This window comes from Notamacropus eugenii, chromosome 1, assembly GCF_028372415.1.
Source record: "Notamacropus eugenii isolate mMacEug1 chromosome 1, mMacEug1.pri_v2, whole genome shotgun sequence".
Taxonomy (NCBI): domain Eukaryota; kingdom Metazoa; phylum Chordata; class Mammalia; order Diprotodontia; family Macropodidae; genus Notamacropus; species Notamacropus eugenii.
The window spans coordinates 572,092,040-572,109,708 of record NC_092872.1 but is presented as its reverse complement, the minus strand read 5'-3'; the positions used below and the strand labels follow the sequence as shown (position 1 = coordinate 572,109,708).

At 33.7% G+C, this 17,669-nt stretch overlaps 1 protein-coding gene and 1 pseudogene across 1 annotated transcript in view; one reads left to right on the top strand and one right to left on the bottom strand.

Moving 5' to 3' along the window:
- CSMD1 (CUB and Sushi multiple domains 1) overlaps positions 1 to 17,669 on the top strand; it is a 2,598,423-nt gene that overhangs the window by 352,263 nt on the left and 2,228,491 nt on the right. The window lies entirely within an intron of this gene.
- On the bottom strand, positions 11,582 to 12,285 carry LOC140527695 (GTP-binding nuclear protein Ran-like; annotated as a pseudogene).

The following is a 17,669-nucleotide window of genomic DNA, read 5'->3' as shown; positions in this document are numbered from 1 at the left end:
CTGATTTTACTCCTTATTTCTCTTAGATTATAAGCTCCTTAAAGGCAGGGACTGACTTTTACCTTTTGGGTTTTTTTTGCATCCCTAGCACTTAACACAGTGCCTGGAATAGTAGACATTAACTGTTCATATATTGATTGTTTGATTTCTTCAGGGATTTGGATGAGTTATGTAACAGTACTAGGCTATGGTTTATTCACCTGTAACCTGAAGAACTGGAATATAACTTTGAAAGTCATCCAACTCTAAATCCCACATATAACTTACACACACATATATGTACACACATATACACACAAAATATGCATATATGTAATAAAACTTACACATGTTTACATAGCTTGTAAGAATCAGAGTTGAGATCTTCCTACCTTATCTATATTGGCACAATTAACTCTGTGGTAAATAAAATGAAAAAAAATTGCAAATGAATTTACATTTAACATGAATTAGAAGCATTATTTGCATTTCTTAAATATGTATGTATATATGCATATATATTTTAAATTAACTTTATCAAGTCATTGAAAATTATCAAGTTTGATTTCACAACTCCTTCTGAACTACACTTTTGTATATTTACCAAGGTTTATGGTTATACGTGTTGACTTTCATTACCTAGTTATAATCATTGTATATGTTTTCATTTTGATTCTGATTTCTTCACTTTGTATTTTTCATTATTGTCACTTAAAAGGAGAAAGAAAAGACAATACGGAGTCTATCACTGAGGTGCTGATCAGTTTCAACAACTCTAAGGAAGTATTTATATAATAATTAAACAACTACTGAAAATTTTAAAATTTACCCATTAGGTTTGTAATGTATGTGTGTATGCAACATGGAGATTATTATTGGGATTTTAGTTGATTACAGATTAATCTAAGGATTTGCTTATGTGACATTCATTTTTTTTAAATCGAAAGTACACATTTCTTATTTTGAGATCACACCACATGACATAGTTTATTACCTATTTTCACATGCATATGCTTTTTCTTCCAAACAAGATTATAAAATCAATATAAATTCTATGACTTCCTTTTATAATTACTTTACAATGCTTTGGCACCCAAAACAATGCTACCCATGTCAGTAACTAGGTATTAATATGTATTTGTATATAAAGGACATATTAATGTCTTACACCAAGACGGCAATGCCTGTGCTTACACATGTACAAACTTACAACATATTTATACTCACTAATTCATATGTATATATTTATTTCATTTTTTTATATTTGTGCATGTATATCTAGAGAGGTATCTTATCTTTTAAGCTATCATCTATCAACCTATATCTCTATGACACCAGCGTCTATGCGTATATAGACAATGTAATTTAGAGGAATGCTAATACATAGGCATGGAAGTACTGAAGCAAGTTAAACTTACCTGGAGCTTATAATATTTTTGGATAGACAAATAATACACACATGAAACAGAAATCAAATGAAAAAAACTTCATAAAAATGTGGAAATTTGTGTTATATTTAGTACTGTGGCATATAGAGGTAAAAAAAATGACAAGAAAATATATCTTTATCTTGTATATTATTATCACTTTGTTTTTCAATTCTTATCTTTTATTCTATTTATATTCACTGAAATGGAAGAATGTAGCCTTTATCTTTTTTTCCTCTTCACTTTCATTGCACACTTTTAAAAAAGTCAATAGCATGTGAAACTCTGAGGCAACTCATGAATGTTGTGTATGCATGTGTGTGCTCATGTGCGTTTGTGTGTACGCCATATAATATCCCTAATATCTATATATGTGGCACAGCTTTCAGTCTAAAATTGTTGAATAACATTATGAATTTTTAGTCACACTACATTATCATTGGATCGGCCAGATCTGTTTCCTAGTAATAATAATTCTTCTGTAGTTCTTTTATGTTATTAAAGGACTTTCCTCAAAACAACAAGATAGGCTGTGTATCATTATCTCTATTTTATATATTAGGTAACTGAAGTGCTGAGAAGTTTCATAACTTCCTAATGATCTATTAGGTATCTCCAGAAAGATAGAAACCTGTATCATCTCACATTAAATCTCACATTTAATCCACCATGCCATGTTTCTTCTCCATGTTTGTGGAGAGTCCTCTTTTTTTTATTTCTGAGAGAACAATACACAGTGGAAGAAAAACTTTGTAGTTACATCATAAAAGACGTAGTTAGCAAACCTCATTACATTTGGTGGATTCACTTAAAAATTAGAATCAGTGAAGTTTTATAAATATGTAGACTGAAAAATTATTGTTTAAAACCAAATTCACTCTAGTCTAAAGAAATCATGTATACATGTACATATAACTTGAGAACATATATTATCAGAGGTAATATGATGGCGTAAATAAAGGGGCCTTGGAGTTAGGAAATAGTGCGTTCAAAGAGTAACTTTGACAGGTTATTTGTGTGCCAATAAGCAATCATTTCTTTCTTGGTGCCCTCAGGCAACTGTCTAAGCCTATAGAATATAGGATTAACCAAAACCAAAGCAACAAAAAAGCAAATAACCACAAAACATAAATGAATAGCAAGTTATTAGCATTCAGATGCCAACTACTTTTCCCTTATGAGCAACAGTTGATCAGTCAATAAATATTTATTGATATAACATATATCAATATGTTTATATATATATATATATATATATATATATAAAGTGATATATCTATGTTCCAGACTGTGCTATTTTAATTCCAGTTAAAAGTCCTACCCCCCCACTTTCAGAATGAAAATTAAAACAAAAACAACATTGTTCCTTTAATTAAAGGTGATATGGCATAGAGAAATATGGTTATAAAACTTTTACCCATGTGTTCTTCTAGAATCTAGATTAATCTAATTGTCTGACCTCCATGATTAAGCTTGTTGATCAAAGGTTTATTAATTGCTACTGTTTTCTTACGAATGCCATACTTTACCTTGAAATTATATTCTTAATAAGCACAAATTGAATCAATTATTTACATAGATCTCTGGGCATATGACACCCTAACTTTTCCAAATATTCTCTTTTTAAGACCTAGCTTTAAGGGCCAGTCCTAGACTAGAGGGTCCATTTCCTCCTAAATGCCTACAGTCTTTATTGTCAATGCAATTCATTTCTCAATTAAGTAAAATTTAGTAGCTGAGCTTAAAGTGGTATTTCTACAAAACTAGAAATTCATGGAAGCTTTCACTCTGTTTTGGAGGGAATCTGAGATTACACCTGGTACAACACATTCCTAGAGAAGAAATAGCTCTTCAACATCCCTCTATTTGTGCACCTGCAATAATAATGTATTTGGGACCCCCTGACATACATTACTGAACAACTACAATTGATGCCATCTTTTCCATTGAGCTGAAATTTGCATCTCTAAAATTTCTGCCTAACGATTATAATTCTGCCTTGTGGAGCAAAAGAAAACCATGCCTCTTCCATCTAATTCTTATGTGTCTTCATTTAATTCTGTAATTATTCAAAGGCAACTTTCACAAACGCTTTGGGTCTTCCTACCTACATTTTTTTCATCTAATATTCTTATACTGGAGTTCTTAATCCTTTCACCATTCTGATATACACATTCACACACACACACACATTTCTGGAATCATTATACTTTGCTGGTTCTTTTCCTTCAATCAGTTTTCTAGAACTAAATAGAATATTTCAGGTTTAGTTCACCAAGAATAGTATTCATTCTAAATCTTAATATTACATTAACTACTTGCTTTCTTTGCATGCTAGCTGTTGGACTAGAAATCTGTCATCTAATGAGGAGCTTAAGTGCAGGAAGATTTACTACCAGAGCTCTAGCTAACAAATAGTGATAATGATTACTATTTTTCTGCCACAGTAACTTCACAAAACACAACTGCTGAAGTGTAGAGGCCTGCAAACCATAACACTTGAATAGTGAGGATGAAATTCTAGATCTGAGAAATGCTGAATTGTTTTATTTCCTTTTTATGACAATTTCTTATATTCCTGGCTAAACTGTGAATTCCCTCAGCAGATAAACAACATATTATAATTCTATGCCCTTTATCTTACATAGCAGATGGTTTTATTTATGGGTACTCAGTAAATATATCCTTTTTGATTGTCCATTGAGAAGTTAACTTATTGAATATAAACCAAGTCTAACGTTGGAAATTTTTATTGTAGAACTGTGGAAGACAATGCAAATTTCTGAATATAGTTTTCCTAAGATTCAGTTAAGCAGAGACTTACTAAAGGCCTGCTGTCTACCAGTGTTGTAAAAGATAGGAAAGTCACTGAAGACTTGATCTCTGTTACTGAGACCTATGTTATATTGTTGTATACAAAAAGGAAATGCACTAACTGTTTTAATGATAAAACATACCCCTTTTGTTGAAATGCCCCCAGTGTTTTTATGTAATAGTATTCCATCAATGGCAGTGAACAATTATGTTGGGATGACAAAATTTCAGGCCTGCATTCTACTGACCGTCTTCCTTGAAAAACATGTTTCCCTATTTATACATTAAAAGTATTGCTTTTGCAAATAAAGAAAGTGTCATGCTTTTAGGGAGAGAATAATGGAGTGGAATCAAGAAACACTGAATTCCAGTCCAGAAATGATGGAGAAAATACTACAAACAAAGTAGTTCAAGAAGTAATGTTGGATTATTAATTATAAAGGGACATATGAAGAGAAAGATGTTATCTGTACCTAGAAAAAGAACTGCTAAATAGAAGTATTTATAGGATAATTTAACATATACTTATATAAAATATGTATACATATTGGTAGCTATATGCAGGGTAGGGAAGAGAAGACATTTTATTTTTAAATACATGATAGTTTTGTTGTATATTTTAAAAGAATAGCAAGTTGTGCATGGTAGATTTGCAGTCTCGTGTGCAATAATCTTTTTTATTATACTGTGATATGGAAATGCTTGTTTTATTCCATAAATTAAAAAAAAGAATATTGGATGTTATCAATGCTAAATTCCCGTTTTACGGAAGAAATTAAGTCACATGATGAGTCAGTGGCTTGTTCTGGTAGTGCAGGGACTAGAATTTAGGTCTTCTGATTCAGAGTGATAGGGTCTTTCTGATGTGTCCCAAATTAAACAAATAGTGTTTGATCAAACATATTTTTTCTCAAATCCATGCTTATCTGAATATAGAAACAATATGACATTGTCTAAGTTAAAAAATGGCCCTTGTATATATCAGAAATCAATATCACACTAACTTTGGTGTAGAATTTAAGTTAAAATTTGAAAAATATCATTTATCCTGATAAATACTCTTGTACAATATGATTTTGGGATAGGAAACACAATTTACTATTTAAGATGGAGCAAAGTACCTTCAAAAACAAATATTACACTGTGGCATGTGCAAAATATTTCTTCTAATTTGTTTATGGATTCTATTTGGATAGAACATTTTATGGATATAGATATTTAGAATCATATTCTAACAGCCAAAGGAATAAAAATTAGTAAAAAGTTTGGCTGTGTGTCTGGTATTATAGAGGGCATTCTAAATTGAAACATCATAAAATTCAAGCAATATTATCCTGTGAGACATTCTACATATATGGAAGATAATTATTATGCCTTTTAAAGCTATTAATAAAATGATTTTGCAATGCCACATCATTTGTAAACAGCTATTATTCATGTTGAAATATTTTTCTTTTGCTCAAAGAAAAGCCATCCATCATTCTCTTTCAAAAAATCATTAGTAAACTTTTGTGTCTTTTTAATATAATTGTCCACATTCCATTCCATCTTACATCTGCATTTTTCTTCCTGCTGCACTCGTAACTAAATCATGTTTTATCTTTTAAGAATACTCCCAAAATTCACATGGAAAAACTATTTAAAAATTTTTTTAAAGAATGAAATTTCAAAATATTTGCTGTCTGATGTACAAAAATATGTTTGGATGAGTCAATTATCTCTCATGAGTAATTCTTGTGATTTTCATTAACAATTATTAAAAATAAACATTTATTGAAGTCACTATTTTTACTCACTGTTCTAGGACCCCAGTATATAAGCATTATAAATATACATCTAATCTCTTCCATGTTCAGTTTCTCTGCTAGAGTTGTGAAAATGAAGCATATATTAAAAGAAGCATCAGGTAGCAAATGATAGTATCCAACATGTGGTATAGACTGCCAATGGTACAGAAATCTAGAGGATGATACATGGTTAGGGCTTTGGGTAAAGATTTTATAAATGCGAGTGAGTAGAGATTTGAGTTTGATGGTGGTATAAGCATCATATAATTGTTGAGTAGACTTTAGGATATTCCAAGAATAGAAAATGATATGAGCAAAGTGGTCACCCCAAAGGCAAATGTGATAAATCAAAGTTTAGATTATGGGAGAAAAGAAAATGATGAATTTCAGACATAGGAGTAAGTATCCCGTAGAACTGAGGATCCATTAGAATTAAGGACAAACAGAAAAGCAATACCATCTTAAAAGGACAGAAGCATCACCGGGGATTGCCAGAATACAATAATAACAATAGAAACAGAAACAGTAGTAACAAAACAACTCTGAAAAGTTTTGATTGGAGGGAAGGCTCAGCATTTTCCATTAAAGCAAGACAAGGAGGAGCTCCATATCCAGAAATGAATCTCTATAAGTCTTCTGCTATTTCTTTCTTTTACTTCTGATTTATAATCTCCTTGGTATGTTTCCTTATTTCACATTTGTTGAGCAGTGTCCCTCTATGTCTTCTCAGCCTATGTAAACCTTATTCATACTTTCCTACAAATCTATAAAGAAGATACCTTCACCTTGAGCTCAGGAATCCTGAGATGCATTAGGTGACTACAGACAATTGGGTAGCACCCTAAGTCTGCCATCTGTGTTAGGTGTCCCTTAGATAGAGAGTTCACTAAGTATCTAGGAAACCTAAGGATGGGTGAATGGGTTCAGGTCAGAAAAAAAATATCAAGAAAATAAAAAACATACATGGCCACTTGCTTCCAATATTATGTCTACACATTATTCATCAGATTGTCCATAGAGAGTGCTTGTAAATGATATATTCTATCTCCCAGATACAACGTGCAACTGCCTTCAAACACAACCATTTATTTTTTTTCTAAAGAAAAAAAGTGGAAACATACTACCTAGAATTGATAATATGCTGGACTACTTTGATGGAGGGGGTTTTAATCATCAAATAATTCCCTACAACAGTTAAACAACAGGTCTAATGCATGTTCTTATTCCTGAGTTCAGGAAATTTATTCTGATAAGTTGTGAATTGTGAAAAGTCTCATGAATAGTAAATGTTGGCGTCATTGATTTAGCATGAAAAGCAACCTTCGCGAGCATCTAATTAAAACCCCTCATTTTAAAGATCGATAAACTGAGTCACCAAGGGGTAGTCTGAATTACTCATCATCTCAAAGGTAGTAACAGAGGAAGACCTTTCATTGTAGTCTTCTGTTTATTTATTACTAATTATTTATTATGCTATTTATACTACAGCACATTGCCTAAGATATAGTATTAGTTTTTCCATTTAATTCAAATATATTTTCAACTACAGTTTGGTAGTAGTTATTTTTCTCCTTCAAGAAGATAATATAATGTTACTGGATGAGAGAGAGAAGGATATAGACGCATTCATTTCAAGTCAACAAACATTTATTAAGCACCTAATGTGTGACAGGAACAATGCTAAGTACTAAGGAAACAAATCAAAGAGTGAAAGAGTCCATATCCTAAAGAATCTTATATTTTGGATTGTTTTATGACACCACTAAACAAATTTACTAATGTAAAGCATGCCACATGATTCAAATCTTGAAGTTTTAATATTTTGATTAAACTGATACCTAACTTACTAGTCTTTCTACTCTGCATGATTATTATAGAATTATAGAAGTATTCTCCAGAAATTTTAGGTGGATAATGAAAATTTATGTTTAAATTTAAATATTTGCCTTGATATTACCATGGTATTAAATACTACCAGCTGTTTGAATCATTCTTAAACAACCTTCCTCCTTTAGATATTTTATATATTTTCCATTGAAAAATACTATATAGGTTCAGCAGATCTGATAGTTCCCTTCATCTTATCCCAAACACAGACACACCATTCCACCTTCTATGTACATATATATGTCCAGCTAAAAATATGGGACAGTAATATGGTGTATCCACATATACCCCTCTCAGGGCTTGGGATTTTATTTTTTTCTGCTCATTATAGCCCCTTGTATAGCTAAGAGATCCTAATCATATACTAAGAAGGAAGAATGCTAAAAAGAAGTCACTGAATCAGAGGAACTGGGTTCAATTCTGTACTCTAAGTGCTGCCTCTGTGACCTTGGAAAAATCAGTTATATGTTGAGGTCACCCTTCTTTCTCAGTAACATTAAAGCATTGAAATGTGCCTTGTTGCCTTTAAACATCTGCATTAGATATACAAAAGGATATTGATTATTGCATGAAGGACTAACAAAGGTAAAAACTGAGGCTGGTCTGCATGATTTATTAGATATCTCCAAAATAGCTTATGTCAACATTCAGGCAGGAGTAATGAGGTTAATGTCAGGCTTGGGAATTGACATAGAGCACATAGAAGAAGGTGAAGAGTATGAGAATTAAAAGTGCAACTAAGAAAAGTTCAAAAATTCTTGGCTGTATAGAATGGGTTAGCAAGTGAATCTAGTGTATTTTATTAAAGCCAGGAGAGGGTTCCTTGCTATGGTAAATGAGAAGGTATTGAGTGATTGTAGGTTGTTGCACTGCAGGGATACGGCATAGATAAACCAGTAAGAAAATTGTAGTTGAATCTTAAAAGCAGCAAGTAGGACAGAAGTGGAATAGCTTTGTGATGATGAACTCTAAGAGGTTACTTGCATGTGACTGGATGGAGACAGAGACCAACAGAAAGGGAAGGAAAATCAATGAAATCAACCGTGATACGGAAGACATTTAAGATGAAAGAACACAACCCAAAAATGTTGTCTGGTTGTGACATGATCTAAAAAAATAATAATAAGTGTTTCTGAGAGTCAAACACAATGATATTGATTTGGAGCAGTAATAGCAATCAAATTCAAATTACAAAAAGAGAGTAGTTATTGTCTCAAAGTGTTTCTGGAGAAGATGGAGTGGGTTGCTTTCTTTTATTTTTCTAGTTTGATAGAGGTATATTATTGTGTGTGTGAACTCTCATGTTTTGGATAACTCATCCATGGCTTGCCTACCCTATCTGACTCTTCATATCCTCTTTATAAGATATATGTCCAGCATCCTGGGTGCTTTTTTACATTCTTTTATCATTGTCTCAATACTAATCAAGCCTACAGGTTAGCTTTTACTTTCTTTCACTATTGATTAATCTGTCTTTGTCCCTGGCATGCATTCCTCTGATAATACTCTTTAGACCCTATCTCCTGAAATACTCTTTGTATGCTATTGCTGAAGTCTATTCACAAGCGCTGGTAGCCTCTCTGTCACACTTTGTTTGTTTCTTGAGCAAGAGGAAGTGAGTGAGTTGGATTTCCTTAGGGACATCAGCAGCAGCTTTGAATGACCTTAAATTTCTCTCTGAAACAGAATCTCACCTATATTACATCTGCAATGTGCATGACTTTGAGCCATTAAAAAAAAAAAACAACCTGTCTCTTACTCTCCAATTATAAAAATTGTAGAAAAAGAAGTGGGGTGGGATATTAATTGATCTGTCCTCTCTAAGCATTCTCACTTGGTTCATATCTGGGCAAGTGATTTAGGGGGCTAAAACTCCCTATTCCCATACAAACCTTAAGAGCCATGCAGTACCTCCAAAGTGTGTCAGCTACCTAATGAAATCTGGTAGAGAATAAACTTCAATGAAGGGTGGCAGGAGACCTTACTTCCACTCCATTAGAATGACTTGACAGGCATGGATGAACTATAGAAAAAAAATAAATAAAATTTTGCCTTATTTCCTGGAAGACGAGTCATGGCAGTTTCCCAAGATAACATAACAAATGGTGTTTGCTCTTGAGAGCACTTGTGGTGGAAAATAAGGTCAGGAGGGGAAGAGAATCCAAATAACCTTCATAGGCTGAAAGTTCCATCAGTGATAAAATTGTCAAGTGGGATGTTATCAAGATAAATATAATTACTAAATATGTTGAGAGGAGGTTTCTTCAGTAGTAATTGTCCATCTATGTGCGACATCAGAATGACTTTGAAATAGCAGCCTATGGTAAAGGTTATCAGAGAAGAAAATTAAACGAAGTCTTAGAGCTGAAATTCTGACTCTCTACCTATTCATTTCTGCTGACAACTGGCATTCTGGCTTAATTTCTGCTTAGCAGTACATCACTGATACCAGGAGGTTGTTGCTGATTTGCAGTTTCAGGTTTGTAACAATACTTTGCTGCCTTTCTGTCTTTGACTCCTGTTTGTAAGGTGAAGTATACAGCATTTTAATACTGAAATGGATTAATTGAATGGCTATTCAGGCATAATTTTAAAGGTTTTCTTGAGTTTAACATTTTTATCAATGACTCACTAAAAGGAGAAACAACACGCTAATCAACTCTGCAGATGACACAAGCCTAGGAAGAATAACTAACTCTGGATACTGACAGAATCAGGATGTAAGATCTTGACAGGAAAGAATACTGGACTGAAACTCGAAGGCTGACATTCAATAGGGATAAATATCAAGGAGCATAGTTTCCAAGAATAAGAAGCTAATATCCTAGCTGTACTTTGTCTTGCTCAGAAACATCTAAAGTATTTTCAGTTCTAGGTTCCACAGTTTTACAAAGGCATTAATAAACTGGAATGTGGCCAAAGGAGAGAAAACCAGAAAATTACAGGGCTTAACTCAATGTCATAAGAGAATAGGATTAAGGAAAAGGGATGTTTAGTCTAAGATAGAGAAGACCCTGGGAAGGATGGATAGCTGTTTTCAAGTATTTGAAGGACTTCATTTGCAACAGAAATGAGATTTGTTCTTTTTGGCCTTGGCAGACAGACCCTGGAACAATGGCTGGAAGTTAGAAAGAATAAAAATTAGGCTAGGCATAAAGACAAAATTTCCTGGGAATTAGAGATATCCAAAAGTAATTTGGATGCCTCAGGAGATACTGAGGTCTTCTTTATAAATGTACTCCTTACTTTTCTTGGTGAAGACTGGATAACAACTTGTCAGGAATATTGTGGTGGAGTTTGCTTTTTTTTTTAAATATTTGAAATGCAACTTTATTATGATCTAAACAAAAAGGGAATGGGATTAACAGTAACAAACAAGATTCACCACTGAATATTGTGATGGAACTTCAGCAGTCAGATTTGAAACTCAAGGGGACCTAATTGCAGTCCAAGATAGCTAAATAGGCAGGTCCAAAATATGAATTATACATATTTTTTAAACTGACACATTCACTCCGAAGTACATTAGTTTCTTTCAGCATCCCAAAGATTAAGCATATGTTCTGCTCAGCTATATAATAAAGTGGCAAACATGCTACACCGCTGACATCACAGGACAGCTGCCTATAAAATCTAGACTTCTGACACTGGGCTCTAGCTTCATTACCTTACGGGCCATCATCTTCATCAGGGGGCACAGTTGTCAGCATTCTGTAAGTTCTGATCATATTGTGCTGCCAGTGCTGGATCCATGAGAAACTCTAGTGGTGCAAGATCAGGCATGGCAACAAACTCCATATTAGGGTCTCCAATAAGTCTTCTAGCAAGCCAAAGGAAGGGCTTCTCAAAGCCCTTTTGGCTGAGTTCAAAGTTACTTTTGGCTGAGATGGCATTGTACTGGAGATTCTTCTCCCTATGGAAGACAATTGATTTTGCCTTGACTTTTCTGTCCTTAATATTCACTTTGTTGCCACACAACACTATAGGGATATTTTCACATACTCGGACCAGATCTCTATGCCAGTTAGGTACATTCTTGTAAGGAACTCTTGATGTCACACTGAGCATGAATGTAATAAACATCTCTCAGACCATCAAATTTCTCTTGGCCAGCTGTATCCCATAGGAGGAATTTAATAGGACCTCTGCTATTATCGAGCAAGAGAGGATGGAACTCAACACCCAGGGTGGCTACATACTTCTCAAATTCAATAGTCAAGTGACATTTTACAAATGTGGTTTACCCAGTACCTCCATCTCCAACTAATACAAGTTTGAACTGCACTTGGGGTTCTCCCTGGGCTCCCATTGTGATGGTTCTTCCAGAAGTGTCTTTGTTTCCGCCTGACTGAACAATGGATGGAAATTGCTTTTTGAGCACAGTTTGGACTAAATATATGCTGAGCTTTTTTGAGTGATGTTTGGATTAGAATCATTCTACTCTAAAATTATGTCATTCAAAGGGCACAACTGAGTTAAGTAAAACCTTACACAGCTTTGGTTTTTAGGTACTTTATTGAGGTTCTCTATGGGCAGAGCTGACAGAAAGTCAGTTGATGGAACAGAAGACACTGAAGAAACAAAACTTCTAATAACTTTGTTAGCTTTCCTTAGAAGTCATCCTTTTATCTTTTATTATTCTACGTTTTACTGTTTTTCTAGATTCTTCCCATTCCCCCATTAGTCTCCTCCATCATTCATCCATTATCCAAGGCTATTATCACTGATTCAGGCTGCCACAACCACAACACACACTGACGTAAATGGTGAAAGATGAATCTAGGTGACTAGACTTGGAAACAAGTAAACCTGTGTTCCAATCCAATCTAAGAAATTTATTAGCTATGTGACTCTGGTCAAATTACTTAGTCTATTTCAGCTTCTATTCCTTCCCCTGCAAATTAGTGGTGATAATAATAGCACCAACCTCACAAGGTTGTTGAATCAGATATCAATAACTTATGTAAATTTCCTTGCAAACCTTAAAGTGCTGCATAAATGCTACTTATTTTTATTATTAATATTTGTGAAACTAGCTATTGATAGCCTTTTAAGGAAATTATCTTTGAATTAATTAAAGAAATATATTTTGCACAGATATGCCAAACAAACGAACCTTAAACAACTCAGACCTATAACTCAAAAATAATCCAGCATAAGAATCAAGCAGGTAATAGAAAGTATGGAAATGTATGTTTCTGAGAAGCAATATGGTGTGACCTCTATATTAAATAATCAATGCAAGTATGTGAATCTATCTTTTTTTTTTCTTCAAAAGGTATTTATACAGGAAATTCACATGCGTTATCTTTGTAGAGTTGTCCAATAAATACATGTTTGTGTTACTTTGAGTGTTAGGAAGAGAAATTAAAGTTCTAAGTTCAATTTCTAGCTTTGCAACTTGATCACCATGTGAAGAATAATGTGAAGATATTTGTAAAGCATGGCAGGACTTTTGTATGAAAAGAACCCTATAAACATAAACCATTGTTATTACTTAAATAGTTCCCTATGGGCTCTGTAATCAACATGACATTCAATAAAATGGAGTAGGGGAGGGTACACATTTTGATTACAGCTTAGCTCGACACAGTTTAAGAAACATTTTGGAAGATTTTACTCTGGCTTTTAATGAAATAAGATCCATCATGCTTATTATCACAGCATCAATACTTGTTCCTGCTGGGCAGTAGAGCGAATGGGTAATTCACACTGGTGCGTGAGATGTTGTAGGTGGTTCTTTAATAGAACATACCCAGAGAAATCAGCTTCTTCCGAGGCATGCTTGCTTCCATATGATTTTTCAATTTCAGTAGATTCTTATATTTATGTTTTGCCTTTCAATTTGTGCCAATTTTGATTTCTGCTAAGAATCGTGTCATGTTGGTTACACATACACATTAAAAACTATATTTCAGATCTGGAACTATCGTCTGGAATAGTGCAGGATATGAAATTTTGTAAAATCACTAACAATCATCAAGCATTTATTCAGACTTTCCTATATACTAGGTAGTGTGCTAAGAGTTTAGGATCCAAAGGAAAATGAAAATAGTCATTAGCATCAATGAAGTAATGTTTGAATGGGAGAGATAGCTTGCATATGAACAGGTGCATACAAGATACATATAAAGTAGATGGAATGCCCCTAAACATTCTAGAGACTGCCTAAAATGATGTAAGGAGAAGTAACGTTTTAAGCTTTACAAATGATTTTACAAACATTATTTTTACATGTATTATTTGATCTTTAGAACAACCCTGTGAGGAATATGCTATTATTATTCCTACTTTATAGATGAGGAAATTGAGATAGACAGAGATTAAATGATATGTCACACAGCTAGTAAATAACTGAGTTCCAATCTGAATTCGAAGTCTCTGAGTTATGAGCTTATCCACTGTGCCATCTAACTGCCCTACTGTCACTGAGTTCTGTCATCTGTGGCTTATCTCCTTCTTTATAGTGAGTGTTCTAAAACTTTGCTCGCTTCTTCAAACCTCCACCAACACTTTGACCTGAATATACTTGACAACAGAATCAAAGAAGTAGAGGAAATCTCTGTGACTCTGAAGTGCAACCAATATCCCGTTGGAATCCCTACTAATCTGTCTACCCAACTAATGATTGTCTTTTCCATGAAAATGTCTACTAAGTTGTTAGGCTCTAGCCTCTTTCTTTACTGGGGAGATTAAATCTACATCATGTTGAGGTTCTTAAGTGCCTTTCTTCTATTCCCCAAAGATTTTTTAGCATTGTGAGCTCCTCTCTTTTCCCTTCCTTTCTATGCTAGAGGAAACTGTAAGGCCCAATTCTTTGCTATGGGTATGCACTCTACCTGCATCACTCAATCCATTTTCTCCTACTTCTTTCAAAAATTTTCCATCTTTCTCCACTGTCTTCATGTTGTACATATATGCTTATTTTTTCTTTATCCTATAAAAGCTCTTCTTTTCAATGTTTCCTCTCATTTAGATATCAGCTTAATTCTTTCTTATCCTTTACTACTAAAACTTGGTAAGCTATCTATTCTAACTGTAATTCCTCTACATACTCACTACCCACTCTGTCTACAACTTCCTGTAAAATTTTGTTTATAAAATTTGTTTGTAAAATTTTGTTGCAAAATTATTTTCTCAGAGTTTTCTAGTGGTATTCTATCAACTCCAGTGTTTTTGTTTTTGACATCCAGTTCCTTTATTTTATTTTTTCCTTTCTAAAATATTTTGAAATATTTATTTATTTTTAGTTTTCAACATTCATTTCCAAAAGATTTTGAGTTTCAAATTTTCTCCCCATCTCTCCCCTCCTCCCACTCCACAACACCATGCATTCTGATTACCCCTTCCCCTAATCTGCCCTCCCTTCTATTACACCCCTCCCTTACCTTATCCCCATCTTCTCTCTTCTCCTGTAGGGCAAGATAGATTTCTTACCTCATTACCTGTACTTCTTATTTCCCAGTCACATGCAAAAGCAATTCTCAACATTCATTCCTAAAATTTTGAGTTCCAGCTTCTCTCCCTTCCTCCCTCCCCACCCATCCCCACTGAGAGAACAAGCAATTCAATATATACTATATATGTGTAGTTTTGCAAAAGACTACCATAACAGTCATGTTGTGAAAGATTAGCTATATTTCACTCCATCCTATCCTACCCCCCATTTATTATATTCTCTCTTTTGACCTTGTCCCTCCCCTAAAGTGTTTACTTATAATTACTCCCTCCTCCCATTTACCCTCCCTTCTATCATCCCCCTGATACCCCACTTATCCCTTTTTCCTCTACTTTCCTGTAGTGTAAAATAAATTGTCATACCAAATTGAGTGTGCATGTTATTCCCTCATTAAGGCAAATGTGATGAGAGTAAGCTTCACTTTTTCCCTCTCACCTCCCCACTTTTCCCCTCCATTGAGAAAGCTTTCTCTTGCCTCTTTTATGAGAGATAATTTGCCCCATTCCATGTCTCCTTTTCTCCTCTCAATATATTCCTTTCTCATCACTTAATTTTATTTTTTTTAGTTATCATCCCTTCCTATTCAACTCATCCTGTGCCCTCTGTCTTTATATACATGTTAGTTCAATGGAAGGAGAGCTGGATTTGGAGTTAGGATACTTAAGTTCAAATCCTTACTCTGCCACTTCCTTCCTGTGTGAATTTTTTAGGACAAGTTATTTGTCCTACCTGGGTCTCAATTTCCTCACCTTAGCACAGTATCTGAAATACAGTAAGTAATATACAAATACAAGCTATTACTGTTTTTGTTGTTATATTGCATATTTTATGCTGTACTATACTATTGGCTCATTGAACTTCCAGTTGACTAAAGCCTCTAGATCTTTTTCCCCCAGAGAAACTGCCATCTAGTCACACACACAAACAGAAAGACACACATGTACAAATAAATATTGACTTTTATTACAGAATTTGATTTTTTAGCCCAAATAAAGTTTTGAGAAAATGTTATAATTTTATTTCACCTATAATGAAGACAGTATATGTACATTAGTTCTATGATGAATAACTAGTGCCATTAGTGAAAAAACTTGTACTTAACATAAATTCTATAAAAATAGGTATACCTCCTACAAAGGGGCTTAATGATGGATAGCAATATACCCTGGAAATATAATGGGATGTGTTTAGCTGTTTTTATTTATAACTTATATGGCAGTCAAATAGGATAATTTTGAGTTTCAATTTTAATTAGATTAAAATGAAAAATTTCATGACACCCATGTAAATGTCATAAACTCGCTATGAACTACATTGTCTCAGTATAATTCAAAATGGTATCTTTAGCAAAACTCATCTATTTATGATTTTTAAAAATTAATTGACATCTGCATTTGTCATTTGAGGATAGTATTTGAGCTTTATTTTGATTGTTTAGTAATTTAAAAAAATCATAGTATAGTTGCTAAATGATTACATCTTAAAACTTAAATAAATTTGTCTTAGGTATCTGTGGTTTACAAGAAGAGATGAAATCCTTGTTTTGTTGATAGTCAACCTCAGTGTTCTCAATTATTCAATTAACAAGTCTGCATAAAACTATTACCATGAGCCAGGCACTATACTAAGTTTTGTGAAAATCAATACAAAACTTCAAGTAACCTTAAGTGTCAAGGTTTCTACATTTTATCAGGGGTAGACCACATGTACACAGAGAATTTATATATATTCAGAATGAATATAAGATAGAGGGTATTCTGGCAAGGTCATTACCAAAAGTTGGAAGGATCAGGAATGAATTATTGTAGAAAAATAAATGTGTTGACCTGTTCTTGTAAGTCTATGAGCCAGGAGTAAGAGGTGTATGTGTTTCAGCAAGTATGAAGGTGCAGAGATGAGAGGATAGGTTGTTGTGTGTCTGGAATTGAGTGAAGGTCATTTTGTCTCAGCTATAGACTACAAATGAAGAATAACATATATTGATGATCAGACATAGAAGACATGGGTGTGAAGGCCTTTCAAAACCTAAAAGAGTAGTTTGTATTTTTTTCCTACAGGCACTAGGGAGTCAATAAAGTTTGTTGAGTAGAGTAGTGGCATAGTTAGATCTGTGTTTGAGGAAAATCATTTTTGGGAATGAATTGGATTAGATAGAGACTTGTTTAGGAGGTCTAAACAATTTTGTAAGTGAGATATGATAAGGGCATGAACTAAGGTGATTTTGTATAAATAAAAGAAGAAGTAGGATTCAAGAGACATGGTAAAATAAATGTTAAGACCACTAGACCTGGTTGAATGTGTGGTGTGTGTGATAAC